We start from the raw sequence: 17,218 nt of genomic DNA on the forward strand, positions 1-17,218 counted from the left end.
GTCTAGATATCTAAATGTAGGGTTGTCAAAATTAAACAAGATAACACAGGTAAAGAATCCTTATCAATACTTACTAGCTGTTCTAGATGTGCTAGCATTCTTTTTAGGCAAGGTACTGAGGTTGCCACATCTCAAAGAATGGAACAAAAGAGGCCAAACTCTGGACTTGCCATATACTCCCTACTTCCGGCCATGGTGATGGCAACACCTGTGTCAAGCATGACCACAATTGTATGATAGAAGCTGGGAGCAATTTGGCTGAGAATTCCTCAGAGATAATGTTCTTCTCTATTCCTGTTTTATAAAGAACACTTCATTTTTGAGGAGTTGTAAGTTCACAGCAAAATCAACACGTGGTACAGAGATTTTCCATATATCCCCTTCTTCTACACATGTATAGCCTCCTCCATTATCAACATCCTCCACCAGAGTGTTAAATTTGTTGTAATAGATGAACTTACATTAATACATCATTATCACTCAGAGTCCATAGTTTACTTTAGGATTCATTTCTGGTTTTGTACATTCCATAGGTTTGGATAAATGTATAATGACATGAATCTACCATTATAGTATCAAAAAGAAGTGTTTCACTACCGTAAAAATGCTCTGTGCTCCACCTATTCATACCTGTCTCCTCCTTAATCCTTAGCAGCCACTGATATTTTTACTGTCTCTGTAGTTTTGCCTTTTCCAGAATGTCATATAGTTGGAATCATATAGTATGTACTGTTTTCATATTGGCTTCCTTCACTAAGTAATATGCATTTAAGTTTCTCCATGTCTTTTCATGTCTTGATAGCTCATTTCTTTTCAGTGCTGAATAATATCCCATTGTCTGAATGTATCACAGTTTATTTATCCATTCACTCATTGAAGAGCATATTGGTTGCTTCTAAGTTTTGGCAATAATGAATAAAGCTGCTATAAACATTCATGGGCAAGTTTTGTATGGACATAAGTTTTCAGCTACTTTGGATAAACACTAAGAGCATGATTTCTGGATCTTATGGTAGCAATATGTTTGGTTTTGAAATAAACCACCAAGCTGTCTTCCTAACTGGTTGGACCATTTTGGATGTCCACCAGCAATGAATGAGAGTTCTTGTTGCTCCACATCCTCACTAGCATTTGGTGGTGTCATGTTCTGGATTTTGGTCATTCTAATATCCATGTAATGGTATCACATTTTTGTTTAAATTTGGATTTCCCAGATGACATATTATTTAGAGAAATGTTTCATATGCTTTTTTGCCAACTATATAACATCTTTGGTGAGTTGTCTGTTAAGGTCTGTGGCCTATTTTTAAATCAGATTGTTCCATTACTTATTGAGTTTTAATAATTCTTTGTATATTATTGGATAATCTTTTATCAGATATGTCTTCTGCAAATATTTTCTTCCACTCTGTGGCTTATCTTTTCAACTTCTTGATAGTTTCTTTTGTAGACAAAAGTTTTGAATTTTAAGGAAGTCCAGTTTATCAGTTCTTTTTTTCATGAATCACGCTTTTGGTGTTGTATCTCAAATGACTTCACCATACCCAACATCATCAACGTTTTCTCCTATGTTATCTTCTAGGAGTTTTATAGTTTTGAGTTTTACATTTAGATCTATGATCCATTTTGAGATCATTTTTTAAAGGCATAAGGTTTATTACCTAGATCCATTTTTTTTTGCATGTGGATGTCCAGTTGTTCAAGCACAATTTGTTGAAGATACCATTTTTGCTCCATTGTATTAACTTTGCTCCTTTGCCAAAAATCAGTTGATTACACTTATGTGGGTCTATTTCTGGGCTATTTATTTGGTTTCACTGGTCTGTTTTCCTGTTTTTGTTTTTTGTTTTTTTGTTTTTTTGTTTTTTACCAATACAACGTGTTTTGATTACTGTAGATTTATAATACATCTTGAAGTTGAGTAGAGTCAGTTCTTCAACTTTGTTATCCTTCAATTTTATGTTGACTATTTTGAGTCATTTGCCTTGCCATACATACCTTCAAATCACTTTGTCAGTATCTACAAACTAACTTGCTAGGATTTTGACTGGCATTGGATTGCATCTATAGATCAAATTGGTAAGACCTAACATCTTCACAATATTAAGTGTTCCTATCCATGAACATGGCATATCTATTTATTTAGTTATTATTTGATTTCTTTCAACAGTGTTTTGTAGTTTTTCCTACATGGATCTCATACACATTTTGTTAAATTTATACAGAAGTATTTCATTTTTGATGGTGCTAAAGTATATGGTATTGGGTATTTTATGTTTTTGTTTTAATTGATATGTAACACTACTGTTTTTTATATATTGATTTTGTATTCTGCAACTTTACTGAATTTGTTGATCAGATTTAAGAGTTTTTCATGGAGCCTCTAGGTTTTTCTAAATATACATCAGCAAAGAGGGAAAATTTGACTCTTTCTTTTTAAATTTAGATTGCCTTTTATTTTTTTTTCTCTTGCCTGATTACTCTGGTTAGGACTTCCGGTCCTATACTGAATAGGAGTGGTGAAACTGGGCATCCTTATCTTCTTGTTCTAGGCTTTAAAGGAAAGGCTTTCAACTTTTCCTGATCCAGTATGATATTAACTATGGATTTGTCATATAGCCTTTACTACATTAAGGTACATTCCTTCTATGCTGGTTTGTTGAGACTTTTTATCATTAGCAATGTTAAATTTCATCAAATGCTTTTTCTGAATCTGTTAACATGATTGTATGTTTTTTGTCATTCACTCTATTGATGCAATGTATCACATTTATCGGTTTGTGTATGTTAAATTATACTTGCATCCCTGGGATAAATTCAACTTGATCTTGATGTATATTTTTTTTCTGACTTGCTGTTGGATTCAGTTGTTAGTATTTCATTGAGAATTTTCAATCCTATATTCATCGAGCCTATTGGCCCATAGTTTTCTTTTTTTGTTGAGTTCTTGCCTGGTTTGAGTATCAGGGTAATGCTGGTCTTGTAGAATGAGTTAGGGAGCATTCCCTCCTCTTAAATTTTTTGGAATAGTTTGTGAAGAGTTGACATTAGTTCATCTTTGAAAGTTTGATAGAATTCAGCAGTGAAGCCATCTGATCGTAGACTTTTCTTTTTTGGGAGACTTTTTATTACTATTAAATCTCATTATTGGTTATTGGCCTGTAATCAGGCTTTCTATTTCTTCCTGATTCAATCTTGGTAGGTTGTATGTGTCTAGGAATTTATCCATTCTCTCTAGGTTTTTCAGTTTGTTAGTGTATATAGTTGTTCATAATTGTCTCTAATGATCTTTTGTGTTTCTGTGGTATCAGTTGCAATGCCTCCTTTTCCATTTCTGATTTTGTTTATTTGAGTCTTTACTCTTTCTTGGTTAGTTCAGCAAGTGGTTTATTGATTCTGTTTATCTTTTCAAAAAAACCAACTTTTTGGTTTATTGATCTTTTGTATTTTTTTTTAGTCTCTATTTTGTTTAGTTCTCCTCTGATCTTTATTATTTCTCATCTTCTACTAATTTTGGGTTTTATTTGTTCTTGCTTTTCTAGTTCCTTGAGTTGCAGGTTGTATTATTTGAAATCCTTCTGCTTTTCTGATGTAGGTAATTATTGCTATAAGCTTACCTCTCAGCCCTGCTTTTGCTATATCTCATAGGTTGTGGTATGTTGTGTTTCTGGGTTTTTTTGTTTCAAAATTTTTTAAATTTACTGTGTAATTTCTTTCTTGACCCAACATTCAGAAGCATATCATTTAATTTCTATGTATTTGTACAGTTTCTAAAGTTCCTCTTGTTATTGATTTCTAGATTTATTCCATTGTGGTCTGAGAAGATACTTGATATGATTTCAACTTTACAAAATTTGTTTAGACTTGTTTTGTGTGCCAACATGTGGTCGATCTTGGAGAATGTTCCAGGTGCCGATGAGAAGAATGTATATTCTCTAGCTCTTGGATAAAATGTTCTGTAAATATCTGTTAGGTCCATTTGGTCTAATGTGCAGTTTAAGTGAAATGTTTCTTTGTTTTCTGTCTAGATGGTCTGTCTAATCCTGAGAGTGGAGTGTTGAAGTTCCCAACTATTATTGTGTTGGATTCTATCTCTCCCTTTAGATCTACTAATATTTGCTTTGTATATCTGGGTGCTGGGGTATTGGGTGCATATATGTTTAGAATTATGATATCTTCTTGCTGAATTGATCCCTTTATCATTATATAATGATCTTCTTTGTATTTTTTTGTTTTTTATTGTTTTTTACTTAAAGTTTGTTTCTTTGATATAAATATAGCTACTCCTGCTAACTTTCAGTTTTCATTTGCATGGGATATATTTTCCCATCCTTTTACTTTCAGTCTATATATGTCATGACAGGTGGGATGAGTTCCTTGTAGGTAGCATATTGTGGTCATTTTGTGTGTGTGTGTGTGTGTGTGTGTTTTGAATCCATTTCATTAGCTTTACCTTTACTGAGGAAAATTAATTTGTTTACATTCAAAGTTATTGACATGTGAGGGCCTATTTCTGCCATTTCATTAATTAATTTCTGTTTTTTTTTATACCTTTGTCCCTTTTCTTTCTCTCGGATTGTTTATCATAGTGGTTTTGTTTTGTTTTTTGTAGTGATAACATTTGAATCTTATATCTTCCTTTTTTGTTTGTTTGTTCTACAAGTGGTTTTTATATTTTCATGTGTCTGCCTGCCTGCCTGCCCTGCCCTCCATCATTCCCTCCATCCCTTCTTTCTTTCTTTCTTTCCTTCTTTCTTTCTTCCTTCCTTCCTTTCTTTCTTCCTTCCTTCCTTCCTTTCTTTCTTTCTCTCTCTTTTCTTCTTTTCTCTTTTCTTTCTTTCTCTTTCTCTCTTTCCTTCTTTTTCTTCTTTCTTTCTCTCTTTCTCTCTTGCTGTTTCTCTCTTTCCCTCTTGCTTTCTTGATTTATTTCCTTATTTCTCTTTCACAGGATTTTCTTAAGAATTTCTAATATGGCAAATCTAGTGGTGATGAATTCCCTCAGCTTTGCTTGTCTGGGAAATATTTCATTTCTTCTTCATTTATGAAGAATATCTTTGCTAGGTATAATATTCTTGGTTGACAGTATTTTCCTTTCAGCTGTTTGAATATGTCATCCTATTCTCTCCTGGTTTGTAAGATTTCTGATGGTACATCCACTCTTGGTTGAATGGGCGTTCATTTATAAGTCACTAGACATTTTCCTTTGCCTGTTTTTTGAATTCTGTATTTGTCTTTGACTTTTAAGAGTTTGACTATAATGTGGCATAAAGAAGATCTTTTTTACTTTGCATCTTTTTGGATCTATCAGAGACTTCTGAATCTGGATATCTAAATCTCTTGCTAGACTTGGGAAAAGTTTCAGCCATTATTTTGTTAAATAGATTTTGTAATTATTTCATTTTCTTTTTATCTTCTGGCATACCGGCAATTTGATTATTTGCTCATTTTATCATATTCCATATAGCACATAAGCTTTGCTCATTTTTAAAAATTATTTCCTTAAAATTTTTGTCTGAGTGGGTTATTTCAAAAAACCTGTTTTCGGGATCTGAGGTTCTTTCTTCTGCTTGATTTAGTCTATTAAAGCTTTCAAATGTATTTTGTCATTCATTTGGTGGGTTCTTCTGTTCAGAATTTGTCTGAATTTTTTTTAATAGTGTCTCTTTGGTAAATTTCTCATTCATATCCTGAATTGTTTTTCTGATTTCTTTTCCTTGCATTTTTGAATCCCTTTTTATCTCACAGAGCTTCTTTCAAATCAGTATTTTGAATTCCTTTTCTTGGATTTTATAATTGTTTTGTTTGATTGGGATCTGTTACTGGAGAATTATTGTGTTCCTTCAGAGTTGTCACTTTTTCTTGCTTTTTAAAATGTTTTCTTTGTCCTTACATTGATATCTGTGCAGCTGGTGTAATGGTGACTTCTTCCAATTTTTTGAATTTGCTTTTGTAGGGAGGAACTTTTTCCTGAAGATGTTTTTATGGTGTTGGTTGAGTAGGGCACTTTGGCTTTGATTCTGGGTGCATGCATTAGTATAATGTCTGTATGATTTATTTCGCCTTAAATAGAATCAGTGGCAGCTGTGATTCCCTTGCTGGATTGGGGGCAGTTATTAGTGGAGGCTGTGGAAATTTTTTGCTGGGGACTGGGATGCCAGGTGGGCCAGGGTTTGGGGTCCTAGGGTAGCAGCAGTGGGCTGATTATGCCTATTTAGGGGCCTCAGGGTGGTGTATGTTGGCGTTGGTGTTAGAAGGCCCAACTGCACTGATTCCTGGGCCTTCAAGTGTCTTGCTGGTAGTCATAGTGGTGCACCAGGTGGGCAAGTGGGTTCTGTGCCCCTTGGGCAGGAGGTGTGGTGTAGGTGATAGTAGTAGCAGTGGCAGGATAACCCTCTGCGTCTTGAGCAGTTCCCACTGATGTTAGTGGTGGCTGCAATGGGCTTAGTGGTTTAGTCTTCATATCTACAATTAGTGAATACAGATGGGTGCCAGCTCTGGTGGTAGTGGCAGGATGGTGGACCCAACCTGGTGGTAGTGGCAGGGTGGCAGGCCCAACCTCAGGTGTTTGGGAGGAGTGCTGAGGTACTGGTTGTGGTAGACTAGGCAGTGTGATCCCGAGACCCTCAGACTCTCAGATTGAGTCTTCTGGCTTCAGGGGAGGCAGAGCCAGGCTAAGAAGTCCTATCCTCAGGCCCCCTGGTGTTGTGTGCAGGTACTGGCTGTGGTAGACAGTGGTAGAGTGATCTCCAAACCCCAGGTGGGATGCTTAGGTTGGAGAGTAGGAGTGGTTATGCTGCAGCCCTGCTACTGGGGAGGGCAGGGTTGCTTTTAGTGGTGGGCAGGGTTGCTTTTAGTGGCAGCCATAGTCAGGTGGGTGGGAAATACATATCTTGCTTGTATCTTAGCCTAGGTGGCAGAAGCTTGTATTTCGCTTGCACTTCAGCCACCTCATTGGCAACTGGTTCTTCACTCATATCTTAGCCTTGACTGTAGCAGCCCACACTTCACTCACCTCCCAGCCCATGGCAGCAGCCTACAGTAATGGCAGCTATGGGTGGGGAGAGGGGTTCTGTCTGGGTGCAATAAATGCACAGTGGCTCTGCTGCTGGTGGCAAGTGTGATCATTGCCAGTGGCCTGTGCCTTAGTCCACATAGCAGCAGCTAGGTGCAGTGGTGACTGCCTGTGGGGGATGTCAATAGGGCTCCAGGAATAAGGAGATGTAGTTACTGTTGGGCCTCAGAGCAAGGTGAAGTCTGTTGGGAGCTGGGTTCTCAAAATGGCACCTTGCTGCAGCTGCTTTGGACTTGGGATATATGGAACCCAGTGTCAGCTCCCTCTCTGGAGCACTGATATTGCAGTCTCCAGGGAGCTGTTTATGTCAGTTTCAGGGCCCACAGTGGTCAAGGGGCTCTCCAGTGGCTAGGGTTGTAGGAGTCCATGGTGAGGATGTGCACTTCTGGAGGTCTCTCACTTACCCTTTTCTCATATTGGGGAGTCCCTTTCCACATTGGGGAATCTCTCCAAACTCCCAGCTGATCCTGGCCAAGCAGGCTGCCTTGCTTCCATGTCCTTCACTGCTTTATGTGCTTCCTGTTACTTCTCTGTTGAACTCCAGGATTCTTTCTTAGATGACCTATTCAAAGTGTGATTGTCTAGTCACTATTTTGGGTTCTTCTTTGTGGAGAAGATCAGTATGAGCTGCCTTTGGTCAGCCATCTTGAAACTCCTTGGTATCGTGTGTTTAATTCAAATCACACTTGTTCATTGCTGGTATATAGGAAAGTGATCAACTTTTATATATGAACCTTGTATCCTGTAACCTTGCTATAATTATGTATTAGTCCCAGGATATTTTTGCTTGTTGTTATTGATTCTCTTAGATGCCTACATAAGCAATCATATCATCTATGAACAAATAGTTTTCTTCTTTCCCAAGATAAGTTTTGTTTATTTTCTTGTCTTATTGCGTTAGCCAGGACTTCCAGTACAATGTTGAAAAGAAGTGGTGAGAGGGAACGTCGTTGCTTTGTTTCTGATCTTAGTGGGAAAGCTTCTAATTACACACCATTAATTATGATGTTTGTTATAGGTTTTTTGTAGATACTCTATCATCTCGGGGAAGTTCCCCTCTATTCTATGTTTACTGAGAGTTGTTATAAATGGGTGTTGGATTGTGTTAAATGCTTTTTCTGCATAGGTTAATATGATCATGTTCTTTTTTCTTTAGTCTGCTGATGAGATGGATTACATTAATTAATTTTTAAATGTTGAACCAGCCTTGGGATAAATTCTGATAGTGGTCATGTAGTATAATTTTTTATACGATTGGATTCAATTTGCTAATGTTTTATTGAGGATTTTTGCATCTTTGTTCCTGAGAATTATTGATCTTTAGTTTTCCTTTCTTGTAATATATTTACCTGATTTTGATATTTGGTTATATTTGGTATTTGGTATTTGGTTGATGGTTGATTTTGGTATTTGGTTGATTAAATGAGTTAGAAAATATTTTATCCTCTTCTATTTTCTGAAAAATGATGTGGAAAATTGGCATAATTTCTCCCTTAAATGTTTAGTAGAATTCGCCAGTAAAACCATCTGGGCCTAGTGTTTTCTCTTTAGCAAAGTTATTAATTACTGATTCAATTTATTTAATAGATATAGTTCTATTCAAATAACCTTTTTCATCCTGTATGAGTTTTAACAGATTGTGTCTTTCAAGAAATTGATCTATTTTATCTGGGTTATCAAAGTTGTGGCCATAGAAGTGTTTATCATACTCCTTTGTCATCATTTTAATATCTATAAGATTTGTAGTGATGTCCCCTCTTTCATTTCAGATATTAGTAATTTGTGTCCCCTCTCTTTTTTCTTAATTAGCCTGGCCAGAGGCTTATCAACTTTATTGATATTTTCAAAGAACCAGATTTTTAAAATTGATTTTCTCTCTTGATTTCCTATTTTCAGTTTCATTGATTTCTGTTCTGGTTTTTATTATTTCTTTTTTTCTGCTTACCTTGGAGTTTTTTTTTTTTTCTTGTTTCCTGAGATGGGAGGTTAGATGACTGATTCTAGATACTTCTTTTTAATATATACACTCAATGCTATAAATTTCCTTCTAAGTCCTGCTTTTGCTGCATCCCACAAATGTTAGATTTTTTAAATTTTCATTTAGTTGAACATACTTTTTAGTTTCTCTTGACATTTATTTTTTGACTAATGTGTTATTTAGATGTGTCTTGTTTAATCTCCATGTATTTTAGGACTTTCTAGTTATCTTTCTGTTATTTATTGCTCAATTTAATTGTGTTCTGAGAGCCGACATTGTATAATTTCTATTCTTTCATATTTGTTAAAGTATGTTTTATGGCCCAGGATGTGGTCTAGTTCAGTGGATGTTCTATTTGGGCTTTAGAAGAATGTGTATTCTGCTGTTGTCTGATAAAGTAATCTATAGATGTTAGTTATGTCCAGTTGATTGATGGCATTATTAAAATCAACTATGTCCTTATTGATTTTATTTTTTGTGTGTGTATCACTCATACTTTTAAAAAGACTTTTTAAAGTGATTGCCCTAGAATTTGCTGTATACACTTACAGTGAATCCAAGCTCATTTTAAATAACACTATACCACTTCAATAGTAGTGAGAGCGGCCTTTAGTAAAAATAATTATAAATTCTTGTCTCTTGCCTCTTCTCTCACTGTTGTCACTCATTTCACTTGTATGTGAACATACATAAGATATATACATAAGTATACATAATCAAATACCTCGTTGGTATTTTTATGTTGAACAAATTTTTTTCTGTTAAGTCAATTGAGAATAATAGTTTTCTTTCTTTTTTTAATTATACTTTAAGTTCTGGGGTGCATGTGAAGAACATGCAGGTTTGTTACATAGGTATAAACATGCTTTGGTGGTTTGCTGCACCCATCAACCTGTCATCTACATTAGGTATTTCTCCTAATTCTATTGCTCCCTTAGCCCCCCACCCCTCCTTGACAGGCCTCAGTGTGTGATGTTCTTCCCCTCCCTGTGTCCATGTGTTCTCATTGTTCAACTCACACTTATGAGTGAGAAGCAGTTTGGTTTTCTGTTCTTGTGTTAGTTTGCTGAGAATGATCGTTTCTAGCTTCATCCATGTTCCTGCAAAGGACATGAACTCATCCTTTTATATGGCTGCATAGTATTCCATGGTGTATATGTGCCACATCTTCTTTATCCAGTCTACCATTGATGGGCATTTGGATTGGTTCCAACTCTTTGCTATTGTGAACAGTGCCACAATAAACATACATGTGCAAGTGTCTTTATAGTAAAATGATTTATAATCCTTTGGGTATATACCCAGTGATGGGATTGCTGGGTCAAAAAATTTTGCCTTCATTTATTCTTCTTCAGTGTTCTTCCTTTCTTCATGTGGTTCAAGTTTCTGACCTATATTTCCTTCTGTCTGAAGAACCTTTAATGATTTTTGCAGAACAGATCTACTGACAAGTTTCTTAATTTTTTCTTTGTTTGAGAAAACATTCTTTTCTTCTTCACTTTTGATGGATAATTTTGCAGGGTACAGAATTCTAGATTGGTGGCGTTTTTTTCCCTCAACGCTTTAAATATGTATCTCTACTTTCTTCTTGCTTACGTGGTTTTTGGGGAGAAGTTGGATATAATGCTTATCGCTTCTCCTTTATAGGTAAGGTGTTTATTTCCTCTAGCTTCTCTCATGATTTTTTTTTCTTAATCTTTGATTTTTTTTTGTAGTTTGAAAATGATACATCTAGGTGTAGATTCTTCAGCATTTATCTGTCTCAGTGTTCTCTGAGTTTTGAGTGTCTGTTGTTTGGTGTCTGACATTACTTTGCTGTAATTCTCAGTTATTATTATTTCAGATATTTTTGTGTTTTCTTTTTCTGTTATTCACATTACATGCATTTATACCATTTTTAGTTGTTCCTCATTCTTGGATATTCTTTTCTTTTTTTTTTTTTTTTTTTTACTTTTTGTTCTTTTTGCTTTTCAGTTTTGGCATTTTCTATTGAGATGTTCTCAAACTCATAGATTCTTCCTCAGCTGTGTTCAGTCTACTAATAAACACATCAAAGGCATTTTTAAATTTCAAGTACAGTGTTTTTGATCTCTAGTATTTCTTTTTTTTTTCTTAGAATTTTCAACTTTCTGTTTACATTGCTCATCTGTTTTGGCATGCTGTCTACCTTATCCATGAAATCTTTTAGCACATTAATTAAATTTGTTTGAAATTTCTGCTCTGGTCATTGCAACGTCCCTGTTATATCAGACTCTGATACTTTCTCTGTGTCTTCTATGTTTTTTCCCTTTAGTATGCCTTGTAATTTTTTTCTTCACAGCTGGACATGATATACTGGTTTGAAAGGAATGGCTGTAAATAAGTCTTTAGTAATGTGATGGTAAGATATGGAAGGAGGGGAAGCTTTTTATCAACCTATGATTAGGTCTCAGGCATTTACAGGTGTTTCTGTTTGTTCTCCCTCTCCTGATCCCTCAGGTTGGTTAGATTAGCTAGAGTGGGCTGTAGGTAGGTATCTGTGTTCTCCCACATGGAAGGATAAAGTGGGCTGGTGTTGTGTATTTTACTTCCCATAGCTTAGTTGGACTATAAAACCCCTGAAGTTTAAGCTCTGATTTATAAGTTTCTTCTGAGAGCAGACCTTGTTAAAAAGAATGTAGTACTCTGATGTGTATTTCAAAATAATTATTTTCCCCCTCCCCTGATATAACCATATGGGCAATTTTCTTTAACATTTGTTGGGAGTATGTCGTCACCTACTGGTGATAAAATTCACAAAGTGAAGGGGCTTCCTATGAATCCCCCTGGAGTTTTGAACTGTCAGACTGTGTGTGTGTGTTTGTGAGTGTGTGTGTTTTGAAAACTCTGGGTTTTTTTTTGTTTTTTGAAAACTCATAATGTGATTGGCATTGCTTATCCTAGAGAAAGCTTTAGCTTAAAAACCATAATTTAAGTAAGGTACGACATCAGACTTGGAAATGCTGGATATCTAAAGAGAAGAGAAATAAATATTCAGTTTCTGGTCGACAACAACTGAAGAGAACTTCACCCCATCCTTACTCCTGCGTAAGTGGGAGATAACTTATCCCCGATCTTTTTTAGGGAGGCAGCACGATATAGTGGAGAGAACATGGGCCTTGGATTTAGGGTTTCATGGGTTAAGTTTCTAGAACTGCTACTTCTTAGTTGTGTGAGAGCTTGATAAAGTTATCTGTCCTAAGATGTAATTGACTCACCATAAAGTGGAAAGAATAATGCCTATCTCAACTTTATTGTTGTGAAAACTATGCTACTGTATAGCATAAATATATAGTAAAACTATGCTATTTACTTGGCACACACTATGTACTCAATAAATGGATGCTTTTTATGATGTTATTAGAACTTATATTTAGCATGGGTTGGTAAAATATAGAGCAAGATTCATGGACCAAGGAACCCTTTTCTGTTTGCATTATTTGTGCCTCATATTTTTAAATTAGTTTCTCAGTATAGATGACTAATGCACTTGCATTTCTGGGATTATTCTTCACCAGGAAAATAGAAGGGTAGGTCATTTAATAAAAGCCCTATTTGGTACATTTGAGAAGTTAAGCTCCCTGTCTGAGATGAACATCCCAAATTCAAATGCTTGGTTAGTTGCAGAGCCAGACCTCAAACCTGGGTCTACTAATTCCCATTTATCATGCACTCTCCCCAGCTCCAGATGCTTTAGCTGCACCACTAGAGGTGTTTATCTCCTGGAGGTTATGTAATCTAAAATTGTGCCTCAAGGACCAGCAGATATACATAGTGAAGGAAAAAGAGAAAATTGTTCAGGGAGAAGTTAGAAAGAGAGGATTTTAAGTTCATTTCTCCTGTGCAGATGTGAGGGTTTGGCTGTCAAGTCAGAGAATTCTTTCTTGTTCTAGCTCATTTACCTGATGATCTTTTCTAAGAAACTTCTATGTGCAAGAAGGGCAGTTCTTGACTATTACCAACACAGCGATTTACTTAGCGGCCTGCGAGGAATGGAAGACACAGTGTTTCTCTACAGCTCTATTTTTTTCTTTGAGTGCTGTTTCTAAGACCTGAAATGCCATGCAGTGTCTAATAGGTATTTGATTAAAAACAAATAAATGAACAAAGCAATTGGGGATTCTAGTTTATACTTCTGTAATAATTATCTGTGTTAAATTGAGTGAGTCACTTAATTTGAGTTTGTATCAATTTCTCTAAAGCAAGGATACTATAATATGTAATATATGAACATGACTTAGTTATTATTTAAAATCTACTGTGTATCTCTCTGTCTCTCCACTTCTCTATCAATCAATCAATCAATCAGTCTATCTACTACCTATCTCATATATATTATGCCATATTATGAGAGGGCATTTTTAAATTACATATTGGCATTATAATTTTATGTTTTTTAATTAATGGTGACGAGAGGTATTTCCTTGGTTAGGAATTTGTAATCCAAAAGCTTGAGCATGAAATGCTGCACAAATACCCAGGTCCCAGAGGTCTAGCTAAGTGGTTTTGTTCCCAAAGAACCAAGAGAATGACAATACATGAGAGGCAGTAGAATAGAGTGGTTGCAGAACAAGACAAACCTAGGTTGGAGTCCAGACCAAATCTTCTTTGCTGTATGCCTTTAGTCAAGTCAAACCATTTAATTTCTTTGAGTCTCAGTTTTATTGTTTGTAATGTCTGAGTAATAACAGTAGTATCTATGATCAAGTGTTGCTGCAATGATTAAATAAAGAAATGCATAGAAAGTGTTTAGAACACATCTGAGCATTTGGAAGTATTAGTCACTGTTGTGCCCATCATTTGCATTAATAGCATTTGTATTTAGGCTAAAAACCTGACTTGGTTTCACAGATCACACTCCAATTTCTAAAAACGTTTACTTGGTCCATTTGAAAGAGGTGCATTTTCAGTGCAGTGCTGTTTGCTAACACCATGCCAGAAACACATCAAGATGGCCATGGTCCCCAGTAGTTGATCCAGTGAGCACTGTATTTGGCTGGCAAATGAATGAATGTCTCTGCGTATATGGGGAGTGCCGTGATTTTAGAGCTGTTTGGTTCCCTTTGACCAGCAAACTGACCTGTAAAAGGAACTAGTACTAATTTTGAGCACATATTTCTGGTACTCGTTGTGTACTGGTCTCTTCATACACATTATTTTATTGTTATCAGAACATCACTGATGAAATAGAAATTATCCCATTTTACAGAGAATACAATTAAGGAAATAACCTTGGAAGGTGATGTTTTATGTCTGTTTTTATGTGTTTGTGTTTGTGTGACTAGGTTACTATGTAAGTAGTTAAATTAAATCATCCTACTGATAAGAGTGAATTGGCCTCCTACCTTTATAATCAGACTTTTGCTCGTTGATATTAGGTATAGAAAAACACATATGACATTCTCCATACCTTCAAGGAGATTATATCCCCAATAAGAAAGCACAATGAGCACATATGCAATAATTGACAAGCAAATATGTTGTGTAAGCAAACAGAAAAGAGCAAGAATTTCTGAAATCCAACTGTAGGCTCATGTGCCTACAAATCTATCAGTGGGCAATGTGAAATTCCATCAGTACTTTTGTGGATCTTTTTTAAGAGCCTGTAGTTTGTGCTACGTGTTGTGTGGAATGCAAAGCAGTGTAAATTCCATTTGTTGCTTTCAAGAAACATGTAATCTATTTGAGAATATGAGGCTAAAATTCAAGAATAGATAAAAGCAGGTATGCAATAGGAATGTAAAATTACTGGCTAAGTCAAGCAGCCTAGGGAGTGATGGATATGCAGACATTGTTGGTCATGGAGTGAGTCATATACAAAGTTGAGCCTAAGCTGGCGTGGAAGGAGCAGTAGAATTGAGGCAGAGAGAAAAGAGAGGGATTTTTGTGTAGAGGTTAGGCTTTGGGGATGGTAGACTAATTCAGCCAAAGTTAAAGGATTCATTTGGGCAGAAGTTGGAGAAAACACTGAAAGGTGAGAAAGATAGATGACAGATGGCTTTGAATGATAAAAATTGATGCTTTTGCTTTTGTCACAAAAATTCTGATTTAGGGTAGCATGATATAAGATAGAACCAGATTCGTAGACAGTGATACTTTAGACAGATACTGTCAAAGAGTTTTTGGATGTATTTAAGTGCGTATGTTTGTGTATCTGTATTTGAAGGAAAGTGCTTTTTTAACCTGTGAATTTTCACATTAATCCCATAGGCATAAAAGTATGGGAGTTTTGGTTTACTACCTTCAACTATTTATCATCTTTTCCCACCTATTACCACCAGTCATTTTTCTCCTTTAAAAACACACAAAGACAAAGGAATAAAGCCAAATAGTATCTGTAACTATTACTTCAGCTTTAAACTACTCGTTTACTGTACTATTTGGCTTTATTTCTTTGCTTTATTTCTTTAATAGCATCTATAGCCACTAGTTTAGTTTTAAAGTAAGCTAGTGAATAGAACCATGGATTTGGTTCTATCTTATATCACTAGTTTAGTTTAGTTTTAGTTTAAAACTAGTAGGTATAGATAGTATTTTGCTTTATTTCTTTGTATGTTAAGATTTTTTTATATAGTTCTAAATGTGGTAGATCCACAATTATATATCCAGCCTTTGTACTTCATATGATGAGTACTTTTCACACATTACTATATAATCTGCTGAAGGTTTTAAATAAGGCAAGCATAGTGACTGCATAGTCTGTCCAATTTGGGACTGGCAGCTGTTATCAAGGTATGCATTTTAAATTGGAGAGATTTTAGAGTGTACAATATTAACTTGACTTACTGTGTCTGGGAAACTGATGTAGGCTGCATCCAAAGATTTCCCTGCAGCTTGCTTAGTTCCATTAGTCAAGTGGAAATCTCATAACTAAATAGTCGCACAGAGCTTTGTCGATTTCTTGCTGGGCTCAGTGGATAATATGTGACCTGTCGCACATGAGGGATTCTCTGTGGGGAGGGATGTAGCTCACAGCCTAGGCAGGGCATGAGGTATTTTTCTAAGGGGCCTCGCTGTGGGCTGGCTCTGTAGATTGGATGAAGCACAGAGACAGAGAAGTCAATCAGCTGCCTGTTGGATTTGTGGGGCTCTGAAAGGCCAATTTGCTGGGATTAGCAGAGGTCTGGCTTAATAAATGTGTCTGCTTGCCTAATATATTTGAGTAAATGAACCTTAAAATACTTGATTTAATTTAGCATTGGACACCAGATATCAGTGGCTGATGAAGAACTCAAGAATCCTGTTGAGTGTTCCAGCTTTGCAAAGAAGGTGAAATCAGCCATGCTGCCATAACAGCTGATGAGAAACAAAAGCAATTTGGAAAACAAAATTAGCTCCTGCCATTTTCCCAGCACAAGAGTCTGTGGCTTGCCACCTGGGGACCAAGTGTTCCCATTCAGCACAGTTTGTTTGCTGTGGCTGAGTGCCCTGACTGGCTGGCAGGAGGGCACATACTCTCTTACTTCAGATGGCATTCCCTTTGCCCTGCATCCCTGCACCCTTGCTGGGCCCTGGATCTCCTAGGGAAACAGCCAGATGGAGACAAGATCAAATCTTCTAGGACAGGAAGAATTCCATTCCTCTCAAAAGAGATTCCATTGCCCAAGGCAGCACCAACCAGATGAATCTTAAGATAAGAAGAGAGGGCAGAAAAAGGATAGAGGGCCATGTGTACTACTGAGAGCTGAAGAAGATGAGCTGGAAGTAGTGAAGATTCTCTAAAGAGAAAACTATTAAGGGAGAAAAATGCCTGGTGGTGATAGGTGGGAAAAGATGAGAAATAGCTGAAGGCAGTAAAACAAAATGGAAAGCTGAAAGAACTGTGCAGTGAACAGCCACATACACACCACCTGTAGTCTACCATCAATATTTGCTATACTCGTTCTATCACATGTCTATCTGTCCATCCTTCTGTATACATCCATTAGTCTATCTTGATGCTTTATTCATTTCAAAGTAAATTTAAGACACCTATATTCTTTGTCCTAAATGATTCAGCTTGCAAATCATTAACTATAGTTGAATATTTCTTTACACTTTTACCCCTGTGGGGGTATAAATCCTATCAACAATGGAATGCAAAATTCAACAGTGTGTACTTACTGAGTTTTGGAAGACATTCACCTGTGTAATCCAAACTTCCTGAAAGT

The 17,218-nt window shown here is 36.1% G+C and overlaps 1 protein-coding gene across 1 annotated transcript in view; it reads left to right on the top strand.

Annotated features, from left to right (window-relative positions):
• SORCS3 (sortilin related VPS10 domain containing receptor 3) overlaps positions 1-17,218 on the top strand; it is a 631,488-nt gene that overhangs the window by 590,607 nt on the left and 23,663 nt on the right. The gene's annotated exons all lie outside the window — the stretch shown is intronic.

This window comes from Pongo pygmaeus, chromosome 8 (assembly GCF_028885625.2).
Source record: "Pongo pygmaeus isolate AG05252 chromosome 8, NHGRI_mPonPyg2-v2.0_pri, whole genome shotgun sequence".
Classification (NCBI taxonomy): Eukaryota; Metazoa; Chordata; class Mammalia; order Primates; family Hominidae; genus Pongo; species Pongo pygmaeus.